This window comes from Antedon mediterranea, chromosome 7 (assembly GCF_964355755.1).
Source record: "Antedon mediterranea chromosome 7, ecAntMedi1.1, whole genome shotgun sequence".
NCBI lineage: Eukaryota > Metazoa > Echinodermata > Crinoidea > Comatulida > Antedonidae > Antedon > Antedon mediterranea.
The window spans coordinates 6,664,838-6,671,982 of NC_092676.1; the positions used below are offsets into that span (position 1 = coordinate 6,664,838).

At 32.7% G+C, this 7,145-nt stretch overlaps 1 non-coding gene across 1 annotated transcript; it reads left to right on the forward strand.

Moving 5' to 3' along the window:
• The first annotated feature begins 6,749 nt into the window (after positions 1-6,749).
• Positions 6,750-6,822, forward strand: Trnad-auc (transfer RNA aspartic acid (anticodon AUC)). The gene has a single exon. It is a non-coding gene; the product is annotated as a tRNA-Asp (tRNA).
• The last annotated feature ends 323 nt before the right edge of the window (positions 6,823-7,145 follow it).

Genomic DNA, 7,145 nt, shown 5'->3' on the forward strand with positions numbered 1-7,145 from the left:
AGTTTGATCAGAAGACTGGTTTTTCGGGGGGTCTAAAAACATATCCTTCGCCTTGTCCCACGCACTGGAATTTCAAATTCGGAAAAACGAGATCCGTTGTCGTCATGGCATTGCCGACTTCATCGATGATTATCTTGTTGTTTGTATTGTCGCACATCAATTATTGTACCACATTCAACATTTACTTTTAATTTGATTATTTATACATCCTTTATATATCTCTTTATTTAACCTCACATTGACAGGTTACCTTCACTTTTCTAGCTAATGGATTTTAAGAATGTTAATTACTCTAACAGAAAACCACATTAATTCTCTTAATCCTAATTGGTCAGATGAGATGGGTCAAGCCCAATATTACCATGCACTGACCACATTATTAACACACTCTTTTCTCTTAGCTACACCGTTTATTGCATTGTCTTATCAAATACTGTATATTGTATATTTTATCTATTTATTGAGAATCCTCACTTGATTCACTTGGAATAAATTGCATAGTTTACTGTATACATTTAGTAGTTGTTTTATTTTAGAATGGCACAAGCGCAAGTTGTGATGTTCGTATTAGAAGAAAAACTAAAAAAATTAGAAAAAGAAAGAAACAATTTAAAGCAATTGGTGCTTCAACTGAAGCAGAAAAACATTAGATTGGCAGCCGAACAAAGACAATTAAATCGCCGCTTGCAAAGGCGTGCAGGGGTGATATCATATTTATAAAATCAGAATTATCATCTTAACAGAAGAATAGAGGAAGTAGAAGAAGAAGTGAGACCAGATGAAGAAAATATATCAATATCTCAGAAGAAGAAGAAAATATCAATATCGCAGAAGAAGAAGAAGAAGAAGAAGAAGAAGAAGAAGAAGAAGTGGTAACGGAAGAAGAAGAGCAATGACGATGAAGTTGTATTAATCGAATAACTGTAAGTAATTTGAAATAATTTTAAAATTAAATAACATATTATCAAAAGTTTTAAATTTCATTCAATTTGTTATCTACGAAAGCCCATTAATGCCATTTTAAGTATATGTTTTTCGAACGTAATCCGTTCTAACAAATTAGTAATTCGTTTGAACAGATTAATAATCTGTTCAAACGAATTAGTAATCCGTTCAAACGAATTGCAACATATACAACAAGTGCCATTTAAAGTACAGTATATGTTGTAATTCGTTTAAACGGATTACTAATCCGTTCAAACGAATTGCAACATATATTACTAATTTGTTTAAACAAATTAATAATTTGTTCAAACAAATTAATAATTTGTTTCAACGGATTAGTAATCCGTTTGAACGAATTAGTAATTCGTTTAAACAAATTAGTACTATCACTTATTGAATATTTATTTTCAGATATTTATGGCGAAGACGGGCGAAGACTCGTTGGACGAGAGAAAAACACCATATTGCAGTAGTAGTAGTAGTAGTAGTAGTAGTAGTAGTAGTAGTAGTAGTAGTAGTAGTAGTAATAGTAGTAGTAGTAATAGTAGTAGTAATAGTAGTAGTAATAGTAGTAAGAGTACTTATAGTAATTACTATTAAAAAATCAAAAGAAAAAAAATAAATGATTTGTGTGATTTAATAATATAGTTTCTATAATTTATATAGACGATAATTTTCAAAAGATGGCGACGGACGTATTCTTTATTTATTTTTATTTTTTTTGCAATGACATTGATACCGTTTTAATACGTACACATTTTGACAGTCTGACGGCGACACGTATTAACCTTTGTGGTTGGTGCACGCTTTATCATCCTCCTCGATAAATATTATTGTTGAAGATGTTTGTTTAAGACTTGCTGAAACTCCCATTTTCTCTTGTTTGTGCACTGTATTTTACTTGACTTATCCTGATTGGCCAAATCCTACTTTTGTGGGTGTGTTAACAACATCAAACCAATCGTAATAGCGTATTTTTGTTGAGGGCAAACAAAAAACACACCATCTATAAAATATTTTGTTTTTTTCCAAAAGTTGGTAGTTCGTACTTTCGGTACTGATTTTAACCATCGGATATAATATGTAACCCTGTTAATTAAATTGATGTTAGATATAATTAGTTATTGATAATAATTAAAACGAATTTAGGTTCAACGACGATTTTGTTCCAAATAGGGGGGATGTTTTCCGATCGTCGTGTTGGTATGTAGTAGTAGTTCATAATGGATGTCTATCATCTTGAAAAAATACCCGCACGCAATAAATACGAGGATGTGTATGTATTAATTACTTATAATTAACAAATCGACTATAATAGTTACAGTGACAACAATTAAGTATTCAATCGTGTTTTACTGTATTTATTATTTATTTATAGGCCCTATTATAAACAAGAAATATTTCTTACAAAAAACGCCGCGTAACTTTTAGACTGGACAGTTGTAAGAACAGTCTTCATTAATCTAATACTGTATAATAGGTCGGCCAATCAAAACGCAAGTGAATAATTGAGACTTTACTTGTGATTTATGTCATTGGCCTGTCAGCACAGTCGTTTCTTTCTAGAATTAAACGCACAAACTTGTATTGGGAATAATGTATGTGGTTATTACTATCGCATTTAGGTATTGATAATAATAATAATATGGCTTTTGAATATATAATTACTGTCTGTAGAATAACATTTATACATTTTCAGTTCGCGATGAAAGTTATATGAATGGATTTGTAATAGGTATTTATAATAATAGTATATGGGTTGTATTATTGCTAAGCTACTGTATCACCAAATCGCGTTATAACATTATTTCTCAGGATTTTTTGCACCATTGATTAATACCAAACGCGTATCGGTATTATAGTTTTTAATGAATCATTACATTAATAAAAATACCCAATTAAATCAATCGCGTCAGTCCAATACCGACTTATGTTTCGATCACATAGTTCTGTGTCTACACTGTCCCAACTAGTTTAACAAAAAAAGTGTGATGTGCCCAAATATGGTAGTGATATGCCCGAATATCGTAGTGATATGACATCGTCATGTCTATATAATATGGAAACATCATATTTAGTTTGATAGTATAGACAGAGCTTAATGATTATATTTAAAAAATGTTTTCTTACATTTTGAAAAAAAGTATTTATTTGTTTATAAGCCCAATTTTCCAGTCTTAATTTTACATTTTGAAAAAAAGTATTTTATTTGTTGATAAGCCCAATTGTGCAGTCTTATTTTACATTTTGAACGAAAGTATTTATTTGTTGATAAGCCCAATTTCCAGTTTAATAATAATGACCCCTTCCACAGTGCTTATACCATATACATTTTACATGATATTGACCGTGGGTTCTTTACGCCTCTGATGCATTTGTTTTTATTGTACCTTTTTAATACATTATTATATGTTTAGGCCTAATCACACCCAATTTAATGAAACGGTAAGATTCCGATTTCAATTGAACGAAAGTAGTACTGTATTTAGTATTCATTGATAAGCCAAGGGTCCCATGGCGTTAGCCGATATCTTGAGCATTTGACTCATGTGTCAACATGTAACACAAATCATTCTTCAAAATCTAAAGAAAGAACCTCACACGTCTTTTTTGTGAGTGATACACTATGGATATGCCCACGGAAATAATATGTGGACATTGCAAACAATCATAGGCCTACAGTAACAAACATAACATGGCTAATAAGACTTGTTTGTTTTCTAGTGGATTTTTATTTACTTTAGCATGTAGAATAAAACTAGTAACAGTGGCTATATTAATAATTATACTGATTATCCTTGATGTTATCGCGTCTAATAATAAAATATTTTGTTGTTGATAAGCCCAATTTTTCAGCCTTGATTTTAAATTTTGAACGAAAGTATTTATTTGTTGATAAGCCCAATTTTGCAGTCTTAATAATGACCCTTCCACAGTGCATTTTACATGATATTGACCGAGGGTTTTTACGCCTCTATAGCCACTGATCAATACCATAATTAATGTACTTTTTTAAATGAATATTGAAATGTTTCAACATACCCAATTCAAAAACACGGTCCGTTTTCGAGTTCAATCTTTTGATTAGAGAGGTTGGAGTTTCATTTTGAACGAAAGTATTTATTTGATTGATAAGCCAAATTTCTAGTCAATGATTTGAGATTCAACGGGTTTTGCTTTCAATTGTATAATAATATAATTATATATATATAAATATAATATTAAGTATAATTATGAATTCACCAACACTTTCAGGCCCAATAACAATGATCCCGGGCCCGAGTTTTTGTAGACCGGACTTCCATGCACAGCCACATGTTAAGGAATATGAATCTCTTTATGATTTTAATATGGTTCGAAATGATATTACACAACAACGATTAGACAGCAACGGTACAAGAATCCAACTAATAAAATCGGAATGATCAATTAATTGAACATTTACAGCATAAGGCCCATACACTAGGACGATAACGATCGACGATAAATAGACAAATGTGCATTTTTAATACATAAACCAAAAGAAATATAAACAATTCCTATGATGAAAATTATATTTTCACACGTCCAATCAAATGACGTCATGATTAGTAAGACCAATAATATCGTGACAATACAGCGATTTTATTGTTTTTATTTATCATGACGTCATTTGATTGGAATTTGAAAAACATTATTTTTATCAAAGACAGCATAAATGATTATCCTATAGGTCTAGAACGAAAACCTTTCTAATTTCTTTTGGTTTATGTAAAAAAATGCATGCTATATATTTATCGTCCGTCGTTATCGTCATAGTGTAATTGGGCCTTTATACAAAAAAAATAAATTGATTACGAAGTATGTCATTTTCACCTATCACCAAAAAACTAACCTTTTCAACACTAATTAATTGTTACGAAGCCAATTTATATTATATATTTCATTAAAACTGAACTTTACGGTAAATGAAGAGTAAGTATCAGTTAATATGAATAATATAACTAGTAGGTCTATGAACTTGCGCCCAGACACAGAACTGTGACATTACTATCATAAATGTTGAAACCACTTATAAAACCTTTTTTTAAAGAAAATATAATTGTGTTAGGAGAAGGCTAATAAACAAATAGATAATGTACAAACCTTTTTCTGGATTAATTAATGGAGCAGGCGTTCCTAATAATCTGCTGCTGCTACCTAGACTGATTGTTCACCTTCTGACGATAATTGATTGGACCCCCCCCCCCCTCCACGGCATCTGATAACCAACAAAAAATTTACCAGGACTGTTTCAATGATTTAATATCTGACGGCGTATTATTATAACATTAACAGTCAAAAGAAAGTCATCAATACCTCCCTTTATGTTGACAGAGCCAAAATAAAGTTTTGACCATTATCGAATGATTATTTGACAGTGACTTATTATAATACCGGCCTGGTTGACAGCAAAACGAAGTTATTATTTATTGAACAAGATTTTACAGATTTCCGTCTACATCTCAATAATACTGTAGGCAAAGGCTTTCATATAGACTCTCTTCTCCCAGACGTTTTTTGGGTCCGGCAGCTACCTATAAATTATAGTCGAGTTTTCAAATTCACAAAACTGTCAGCCTTAGATACTAAAGCTACCGCTATGAAACAGCTTATTAATGAATGTGTCCTCCTGGGACATAGCTGGCTAGAGCCGCGGCGCGAAAAAAAAAACATGACCAAAAAAAAAAGAATCTATAGAGGGCGCAAAATCGTTAATAGAGGGGGGAGGAGAGAGCGTGATGTGAATGTCAACAACAACCAACGTCGTAGGCCTAGTAGACTTTATAAACGTCGTTTCAATACATTTTGCGAGTATTTAGTATTTTATTAAAAAAAATAACAACAAATATAATATTATGTACCACACAATGATTGTATGTTCGACTAATTTTCCGTTATTCGGGGAGAAAATAGCGAGTAATGATAGAGAGTCTTGTCGCGTTGATCGGCGGGCTAGAAGGCCTAGCTAGTACTTCTACTGTAGTAGGCCTACACCCTACTACTAGCCTATGCCTGCCGGAGTATGGTCGAAGCGGTTTGCCAACCAAAGCGGATGCCAAACCAAAAACTATTATCTCCGACATGATGATGCCTCATTTGTATTTTTGTAATTATATGTATTTATTAATTATTTATTTGTATTTATTTAGGCCTATATAATGCACTTGTCAATTGTATGACCCACTATACGACCCCCGTGAGAGGTGCGTCATTTACAAATAATTACTGACGCAGGGGTGCGTCAAAAAACCTAGATGGTACGTCACATCAATGAACAAGGTGTGTCGATGTCCGTCACTTTACCACCCACCATATCATAAACAACATGGTCACAGTGCGTCAAAATGGGTGCGTCATGGTCACCTAAAGGTAAGTCACCTTTTTGACGCACAGGTGCGTCATGGTATTCAAAAGTATGACGCACATCGGACAAATGACGCACCTCTCCCGGGGGTCGTATAGTGGGTCATACAATTGATAAGTGCATAATTATTGTACAGTGAGTGGAAGGTGTGGCGTACCGCTATCCCAACGCCACCACCGGCGGGTGGAGGAGGAGATGATGACCGGTAAGTCTGACCTGTGTTTTGATTTATATATTTACTACTTCTTTATATATATTGCTTCGTTTTGTATTCGCGCATTTGTTCTCAGCTTTATATAATTACGACATATTTACATCCAGAGGTGGTAGGCCTATATATATATATATACTGTATATATATATAGGCCTATATATATATTAATATTATAACAATCGAGTTTAAACAATTACTATGAAAGCCCCAGTGGTCTAATGGTTAGGACATCTGCATATCAAGCAGAAGGTTCCGGGTTCGAGTCTCGGTTGGGGCGACTTTTTCTCATTCTCACAGATTTCCTCAGCTTTTAATCGTTTCAAATTAAATAATTAAATTTCAGTATATCACACCGAGCGGTTTAGAATTTATGTTCGATACCTGATGTGTTTTATAAATTTTATAAACATGTAATACTGTATTTACAGTCGAATTCGCGAAAGTCGAAAAATCGACTGTGTAATTTTTATTTAATTTAATTTTTTTGGTCCTAATACACACATCCTTTAGTGATATCGTATAAATCACAAATCACGCGGCAACAACGCGCTAAAAAATAAAAAATCACCGACGAAACGTACGTAATTTCGATGAACAAAC